This window comes from Trachypithecus francoisi, unplaced genomic scaffold, assembly GCF_009764315.1.
Source record: "Trachypithecus francoisi isolate TF-2019V2 unplaced genomic scaffold, Tfra_2.0 Lachesis_group8, whole genome shotgun sequence".
NCBI classification, from domain to species: Eukaryota; Metazoa; Chordata; class Mammalia; order Primates; family Cercopithecidae; genus Trachypithecus; species Trachypithecus francoisi.
Window position 1 is genome coordinate 77,463,327 of NW_022681473.1, and position 9,818 is coordinate 77,473,144.

The 9,818-nt window shown below is 37.8% G+C and overlaps 1 non-coding gene across 1 annotated transcript; it reads left to right on the forward strand.

Annotated features, from left to right (window-relative positions):
• The first annotated feature begins 8,869 nt into the window (after positions 1-8,869).
• On the forward strand, positions 8,870-8,973 carry LOC117081807. Its single transcript, XR_004436292.1, has one exon. It is a non-coding gene; the product is annotated as a U6 spliceosomal RNA (small nuclear RNA).
• Positions 8,974-9,818: the final 845 nt, after the last annotated feature.

The window sequence follows — 9,818 nt, forward strand, 5'->3', positions numbered from 1 at the left end:
TTGCACTTGCATTCCTACCTCTGCATTCTTCCTCCTTTGGAAACCACAAATTACGCAGCAGAGTCCTAGTGACAGAATGATGGAACTGGGCTCGTGCCTGCAGCTGGGCTAAGTCAATAAAGGTGATAATGAACAGTAAGCAGAATTTAAAGAATGACTAGGAAAATTGCTGCTATTGATATTTCTGGCAGCCATCTGCTGTAAAACCAGACTGAAGTGGGTTGTTCCACATGGCAAATCCCTTTGAGACAAATGATGGCAATAATGATGAAAGTTCATATTTGTGCAACTTCTAAAAGTGTTTTAATATATATTACCTAATTTTATTTCTCAAAACCCCAGTGACATAGGACACGTTTCTTAGATTAAAAAAAAAAAAAAGACACTCAGAGGGGTTAAGTTCATTGACCCTGACTGCCTGGTCTGGTTGTGGCTACAGAAATAAAGTAATTTTTGAATTTTTAAGTAAGGACATACTTTGGGTAACCTTCATCAATATGCTTGGCTTGGGACTGTATGGCCAGTAGATGTTCCCTTTACCCCTCACCAGGATAGAGACCAAGATGGCTTTGGCTCCACTTCTGACAACCCCAGGTCAGAGCAAAACAGAGCTGTGTTTATTGGGAATTGTTCCTTCTCATAAAATTAGATACCAACATCCTACTCTGCACCTTTAACCTCCTCTCACTGCTCAGCTTACTTGTGCTGGCTCCAAGTTCAAGTCCTCCGCTGCACACAGCTGTGTATGCCCTACGCTCTTCATAGTTCCCCCACTGCTGGCTTTGTGCCCTGGCTGCCTCACCAGCTTCTAGACCTGTGTGCCACATGTGGTGGATACCTGATAAACATTTTTTGAATGACCAAATGGTCTGGAAGAAAAGAGCTCCAGAGATACAATTTTCTACTTATGATCCTGTTTAACATTTTTATGGAGAGCTATTTTCAAATCACTGCCCCTTTGTTTTAGTCCTGATTTGTAAGTTTTATTTCACAGTTACATAAGAAACTTGAATTTAGTTATCAACCTCGTGATGCAGCCATGATGTTCATCCTTTTAAAATCATAGCTTATTATAAGGGAAGGAAATCATAGCACTCAGCTTAGAAAACAAGCGCAGAAAAGATAAGTTCAAGGTCAAGCAATTAGTTATTGGTAGAGCCAGGACAGGAAACAATACATGTTTCTTACACAAAAAAGAAACTACCTTCACAGATCATATACACATACATGATTTTGTTTAATCTTCAACAAGCCTGTGAAGCTTAGAAAGGTTAAGTAACTTGTCTACAATACACGGTTCATAAGAGGAAGACAAAATGGGGGCTAGACTTGGGCCTTTGTGAGCTCAGAGTCTCGTTTGTTGGGGAACCAACACTCCTGATTTTTCCTCATACTTTTAATTATTTATAATTTGTTCTAGCTTCCCCCTACATCTTCAGGAATCACTCTTTAATTTATACATCCTGTTGTAACAGAACCACTCTCTTACTGTTTTGTTAAAAATATGATTTCTAGCTAGCAAATATGATTTTGAGCTACTTACCCCCTACCCTGTATATTCAGAAGTTTAAAATAAATTGCTAAGTTATTTGTTTGAGGTAATAAATAGAAAGAGTGAGGAAAAGCGAGGTGGTTTTGTTTGTTTGTTTGTTTGTTCTGAGAGTTCCACTCAGCCACCCAGGCTGGAGTGCAGTGGCGCGATCTTGTCTCACTGCAACCTCCGCCTCCCGGATTCAAGTGATTCCCCAGTCTCAACCTCCTGAGTAGCTGGGATTACAGGCACCCACCATCATGCCCGGCTAATTTTTGTATTTTAGTAGAGACAGGGTTTCATCATGTTGGCCAGATTGGTCTTGAATGAAAGAGCTAGTTTTATAAACTTCTACTATCAGAACCTTGCTACACTTGTTATTATTTCCTAGTTTATCTGTTTGTTTTGTACTCTACATTATAGATAACACTTTCATATATAGTGCTCTTTTGGATCCTTGTAACCCTTAGAGGTAGGTATCATATTATTATTCATATCATCCAGATAATAACACTGAGGTCCAAAGAACTTCACTGGCCAAGGTCATAGTGCCTGAGGTCATGATGCTAGGAAAGTGCAGGGCCAGGGCCTGCTATACCAGAGTTCCACTCTCCATCCTTTCTTGTAATGCCTGTGTTTCCGCATTGGCTCCTGATGCAGGTGTGAGCAAGGGGGATGGCAGCAAGTGTACATTCTAGGTATGGAGAAACAGTATGTGCATGCCAGGAATATGCATCTTGGTGCCTCAATTTACCCCAGTGCTGATGGAGATGCTGTATTCTCCCTAAACCCTTTAAGAAACACCAAGCACAGTAATCCACAAAGGGTACTGGGTGGGTGGGTATGTTCGTCACAGCTTGGGTTGTCATAACAAAATTCCACAGACTGGATAACTTAAACAACAGAAATGCATTTTCTTATAGTTCTGGAGGTTGGAAGTCCTAGATCAAAGTGTTGGCAAGGTTAATTTTCCTTCACTTGAAGATGATTGCCTTCTCATTGTGTCTTTACATGGTCTTTTCTCTGTGCATGTACAACACTTTTGTCTCTTCTTTTTCGTATAAGGACATCAATGCTAGCTCCAAATACAGGCACATTCTGGGTTAGGGCTCACCATATGAATTTTGAGAGGACACAAGTCAGTCCACAATAGTGGTCACACATGGTTGAAATGCATAATGTTCAGAAAGAGTACATCCTTCTTTGTCAATGCCTGTTTAAACATCTACAGCTGCCAAATTTATGGGCTTGGATGAGTTGTTTTTGAAGCCTCTAAGTCCCTTTACTTTTCCTCCCTAAATATTGTGCTTAAAAGCATACTATCTTCAAATTGAAAAGAGAGAGAAAGAAGAAAGAAATGCTGCCATACATCTCCAAGCAAAGGAAAAAAAATGGTCTATGGAGAAATGAAAATAAGTAAGCTAAGAATTCTCTCAGAGCTGGAAAAATCAATTGTTACCACATCGCCCCTGACAGTGATCTAGTTGAGATCAATTCAGTTAAAGTTAATAACACCTGCATGAGTTCCACTGTAGCAGATTGTCAGTTTTATTACCAGTCCTGTGAGCTATGGGTGCCAACTTCCAAGATGAATATAAATGAATGCTGGGATTTCAACCATTACAAGGAGATTTGTTAAAAAAAAAAATAATTCTCAAGTTCTTTAAACTGCTGAAGACAGTAGTCAGCTTCATGAGTCGAATCGCTCCCAGAGGCAGCTTATTAGAGTCCACATGGAATGTACTGCTTCCCCAGAGGTTAAACACACAGCACAGAAGGAGGCAGCATGGGCACTGTCTGACTTTGATGAATGATTCCAGCATGGTTTCACTGTTGTCATCTTATTTTATTTTTGTAGTTTACTGAGGACATGTTCCAAGTGGTAGAGCTTTTGTTGAGCCTATTTGGGCAGGTGTTTGAGTTGTACTCTTGTACCCAAAGTTGAAGTCCAGTGTTCCAGGTCAGGCTGCCTCAGCGTCCTAATTTTGTTCATTTCTTACTACGCATAGACTGCTACTTGTTTAACAAAATTCTTACTCTCTTCTTCTTGGGAAACAACTAGACTACACTTTCCAGCTTCCTTTATAATTTAATTATATGTAGACCTGTAATTGAGTTTTTGCCAATGGGTTGTACTCATAGAGTTGCCAGATAAAATACAGGATACTCAGTTAAATTTAAGTTTTAGATAAAAAGCATATTTCTAGTATAAATATGTCCTAAGTACTGCATAAGACATACTTGTATTAAAAGAAATTATGTTGTTTATCTGGAATTCAAGTTTAACTGGACAAAGTACAGGATGCCTGTACTGCATTTTTATTTGCTAAATCTGACAGTCCTGAATAGGAGTGAAAGTAACAGGCTCTACTCCCAGGTATGGCCCGTGCAAACCTTCTGTGTGTTCTCCTCATCTTTCTCCATTAAACCTGGCTGGATGGAGACAATATTCAGGAAAACTTCATAAGTTATATATTTGAAGATGGAAGGACACTATCAATCACTTTGGGTTTCTTCCAGAATGGGATCCTTTAGTTTGGTGCATTCATGACTACATGAAGGAGAGGCACCCACTAACTCTCTCTCTTCTATGAGCAAGAAAGAAGCATCTACTGTATCTGAGTGATAAATGTTGGATTCTCTTTTCTTCAGCAGCTAGCCTACCCAGCTGATACATTTAGTATATGACAAGAACCATGTGTGTAAAACAGCAATTAATCTTCCCTACAACTTCTTCAAGCTGGTATTGTCCTTGTTTTATCCATGGGGTTAATAAGACCCAGAAATATTAAACAACTCACCAATTTATCAATTGATTTGTTATCAGTTATCAATTTATCATTGATTTATTCTAAATATAATAATTATAAAACAGGTTACCTTTAGAGATTATTTGTGATTATTTGTGAATTTGAATAATAAATATTCCTTATAATCTGTAAGTCTTCACATTTAAGTGAGCCTCAAATTTTATTTTTAAATTAATTATTTGATCTGAGAGGACCATTCAAAAGATTCAAAAGGGAATACATTGAAAAATCAATCTCGCTGTTACCCCCATTCCCGAGCCAACCAACTTTCTATCTAGGAAGTGACATTTCTGGTGTGTGTGTATGTGTATTTTCATAGTCTGTGCATATATAAACATTACACACATACACACTCTTCTGTTTCAACACAAATAATTATATCCTATTGTGGAAATAATGAAAAAAATCCCACTATATTAGATAAAACAGAAGCTATTTATTCAGAGCTTGGAAATCGGTCACCATCATTGTGTTTGACAGAATCTCAAAGGCAGGGTAGTGAGAAAACTTTATAGTGAAAAAAGGGCAAAAAAAAAAAAAAAAAAAGGGCAAGGCTTCAGGTGTGCTCTGAATGGGGGCTGTTGACATGAGAAAGTTGGAGGTGAGGTAACTAGAGGCTAGGGTATCATCTGTGATTGGTTTGGAGAGCATATTTGACCTACTCTGGTTGGTCCTAAGTTGGAAGTCAGGATGAAAGTTTGGGAAAGCTGGTAGTCATTGACCAAGCTATGACTGTTCTAGGACTATTGCTACAGGAATTATGGTTTGGCTTCCTGGGATGAAGGTTGTAGGTAAGATTTTTAATTATCATATGTAGTCTGGCCATTGTCTATTTGTATATTCAGTATCTCACTATGCATGTTATCTGGATGTTGATTTTAAAAAATTTTTATTCGGCAGTAATACCTTGTTGGTGTATAATTCTATGATTTTTAATACAAGGATTGATTCATGTAACTATTATCTCAGTCAGGATATGGATCAGTTCTATCACCCAGACACACTCCCTCTTGCTAGTATAAACAAACTATTACTGAATTTTCTAGCTCAGCTACCTACTGAATCTGTTATACCATATGATGTCAGTATTAATTTATTTCAATTCAACAATGAACATATTTTTCTATCTGATTACATAGTTGTGACAAATGAAAAACCTGTTACTAAATAGTACCAAATAGAGATAAAAATATTACATGTTGTGACTCTGGAAGCTTGGGTGGGGAAGAAGCTCTCATGATTACTATAAAGGTGTAAGGAGTGATGAATGTGTGTAATCTGAAGAGAATCAAGTGCCTTCAAATATACATCTCATTGCATGCGTATAAATAGATCTGTGTGATTCTGTTTATTTTGCAATGATATCAAAACTCTGTGTCATGCCTTGCACTAATGATGGCATGTGGAAATTAAGGTAACATTTTTACCTTCTACAATTTACATTACTGGAGAAGCTTACCAACCAACCAACTAACCACACAGACAAACAGTGTGTTCAATGCTATGACAGACACATGAAAACAGTATACTGAATCTAGAAGGTGGGCACAGGTAGAGCAGGGGAAAACTTGATCTAAACCAAGGAGATCACCCTCTCTTATCTCCTCATAGCAACTATAATTTGGCAATCATCCATAGATAAAAGTGCCATTGTGGGAGCTTTGAAAGTCAGACAGGAGATTGTAAAACCTCCATGGAGTCCAAGACAGAGGACGGCTGTCCAACTGTGGTTCTGGCTATCACTAGATATGGCCTTGTCCCCCTGTAGACTCAGCTACATCCTTGTTAGGCCTTGGTCTTATCACTAGAGTCATCTGGCAAAGGCTCTGGGAAAAGTCACACTCACCTGTGCCAAGGGAGACAGCCCCCTGACCTCATTCCTGGCTGTAGATCCTGAAGCAGCCCTGTAATTTGGCTCCAGCTCCTCTCAGGAGTGATCTGAGAGCAATCCTGTCCATAGGGACCTGTTGACAAACACTCCTGCTCATTGCCCCAGGGACAAGCCAGCCCACCTTGATTCTACCGTAAGTCTTGAAGTGATCTTCCAACCTAGCTCCATCTTCTTTCAGCTATACTCCAGGAGCAGTCCTGCCCACTCAGTGACCCTCTGGGAGACAAGCCCATCTGTGCCTCCAGAGTCAGGCCTGCTGAATTTGGTCTGACAGTATATCTTGAAGCAGCCTTATTTTTCAGCTTCAGTCATATTTTGCCTCAGTCCAGGGAGAGTTCTGCCTTCCAAGGAACCTGGCAAGAGGCATGCCCATTCATGTCCCTGGAAGTAGGCCTGCTGACTCTAGTCTCAGTTGTGGACCCTGATGCAGCCCTGTGACTCAATTCCAACCCCTCTCAGTCTGGAGCCAGTCCTGCCTGCCCAGAGATCTACCCAGTGACCCAGTAGGAGACCTTCCAGTGACTTGGAGGAAGCCACATTTATCCACAGTAACAGGTCTTTCAGCTGTGGACTCCACTGCAGAACAGGCTAAAGTGCTATTTGATCATGATCCTAAAAGCAATACCATCACATGAGGACCCACCAGGAGAAAGTTTTTACCTGTTGAAATCAGTTCTATAAAGACTGAAAGAGATATTTGTTCCTTCAAATGTACAGACACCAACACAAGGTTACATGTACACTCCAGAATCAGGCAAGCATGACACCACCAAAGGAAACTAATAGACCTTGCACAACCAACCCCAAGGAAATGGTTAACTATTAGTTGGATGAAAAATAATCCAAAGTAGTCATGTTAAGGAAGCTAACTGAGATGCAAGAGAACACAGAAAACAAAATCAGGGAAACAATGCATTAATAAAATGAGTAGTTTAATAAAAAAATAAAAAGTATGAAAACAACCAAACAGAAATCTTGAAGCAGAATGATAAAATGACAATAAAAAATACAATACAGATCTTTGGTAGCACGGTCAATCATGCAGAAGAAAGAACCAGTAAACTCAAGGCAGGACATTTGAAATTAGCCAATTAGAGAAACAAAAAGAAAAAAATAAAGTGAAGAAGACGTAAGAGTCCTATGAAACACCTTTAAGTGAATAAATTATGAGTTTTGGGAATTCAAGAAGGAGAGCGAGAGAGAGAGAAAGGGGCAGAAATCTTATTTAAAGCTACAAACTTCCCAAATTTTGGAAGAGATATGGATATTCAGATACATAAAGCTTAAAGAACCCAAGCCAAGCAAGATCAACCTAAAGAATAATACCCCAAGGCACAGTATAATTAAATTGTCAAAAGTGAAAGCCAGAAAAAGTTTGAAAGCATCAAGAGAAGAGTTCATCATACACAATGGAACCCCCATAAGTCTATCAGTGAACTTCTTAGCAGAAATTTTACAGGCCAGAAGGGAGTGGGTTGATATATTCAAAGTGCCAAAAGACTCAAACTAACTGCTAAGAATAATATATCTGGCAAAACTGTCATTTAGAAATAAAGGTGAGATAAAGATATTTCCAGATAAACAAGAGCTAAGGGATTTCATCACTACTAGATTTGACTTACAAAAATAATAGTCTTTTTTCAAGTTGAAATGAAAGTTTGCTAAGTAACAACATGAAACACATGAAAGTGCAAAATTTACTGGTAAAGGTAAATATATAGTTAAAATCAGAATATTCTGATGCTGTAATGATATGTAAGTCGCTTTTAACTCTAGAATAAAAGTTAAAAGGTCAAAGTTTTAAAACTAACTATAGTTCCAATAATTTTTAATAGATACACAATATAAAAATATGCAAAGTGGGACATCAATAGCATAAAATGTGTGAGGGAGAAGAAAAACTGAAGAGCTTTAAATGCAGTTGAATTCAAGGTGTTATCAGTTTTAAATAGAATGTTATAAGATGTTTTATGTAAGGTCTATGCTAATTACAAAGAAAAAGAAACTCTGGTGTATACACGAAAGACAGAAAGAAATGAAAGCATACCACCACAAAATGTCAACAAATCACAAGGGAAGATAGCAAGAGTGAAAGAAAGAAACAAAGACATTACAAAACAGTGAGAAAACAATTACAAATGACAATGATAAATTATTTACCATCAATAATTACATTAAATACAAATAAATTAAATTATTTAATCAGAAGACACAGAGTGACTACATGGATTAAAAAGCAAGCTCCAACAACATACTGTCTACAACCAACTCATGTTAGTCTTAAGGACACAAATAGGATGATAGCAAAGGGATAGAAAAAAAATATTTCATACAAATAAAAACCAAGAGAGCAGAGGTATCTATTCTTATATAACACAAAATAGACTTTAAATCAAAAACTGTCATAAGAGACAAAGAAAGTCATTATATAATGATGGAGGCATCAATTTACTAAAAGGATACAATGGTAAACATATATACACCCAACAGGAAAACACTGAAGTATTCAAGAAAATATTAACATAACTAAAGGAAGAAATAGACAATAGTTAGAATACAATAATAGTAGCAGATGTCAACATCCCACTTTCAACAATGAATGTATCATACAGACAGAAAATCCATAAGGAAATGGCAGTGCTCACTTTGGCAGCATATACACTAAAATTGGAATGATACAGAGATTAGCATGGACCCTGCACAAAGATGACATGCAAACTGGTGAAGCATTTCATATTTTTTTATTATCAGAGCAATGCAAATCAAAACTACAGGGAAATATTATCTCACCCCAGTTAAAATGGATTATATCCAAAAGATGGGCAACAACAAATGCTGTCAAGAATGTGGAGAAAAGGGAACCACTGTACACTATTGGTGGGAAAGTAAATTACCACAACCACTAAGAAGAATATTTCAGAGGTTCGTTAAAAAACTAAAAATAGAGATATCGTACTATCCAGTCATCCCACTGCTGGGTATATTCCCCAAAAAAGGAAATCAAGATATCAAAGAGATATCTGCACTCTCAAGTTTGTTGTAGCTCTGTTCACAGTAGCCAAGAATTGGAAGTGACCTAAGTGTCCATCAACAGATGAATGGATAAGGAAAATGTGGTACTTATACACAATGGAGTACTATTCAGCCATAGAAAGAATGAGATTCACTCATTTGCAACAGCATAGATGTAACTAGAGGATATTATGTTAAATGAAACAAGCCAGGGGCAGAAAAACATATTCTGTCTGTTCTCACTTGTTTGTGAGATCTGAAAATCAAAACAATTGAATTCATGAAGATAGATAGTAGAAGGATGATTACCAGAGGCTAAGGGTAGTTGCAGGGTGGTGTATATGTGGGAGGAGGGGATGGTTAATGGGTATGAAAGTTAAAATTAGTAAATAAGGCCTAGTTTCATACAATAGGGTGACTATAGTTAATAATAATTTAATTGTATATTATCAAATAACTAAAAGATGCCAGGTACAGTGTCTCATGCCTATAATCCCAGCACTTTGGGAGGCTGAGGCTGGCAGATCACTTGAGGTCAGGAGTTTGAGACCAGCCTGGCCAACATGGCAAAATC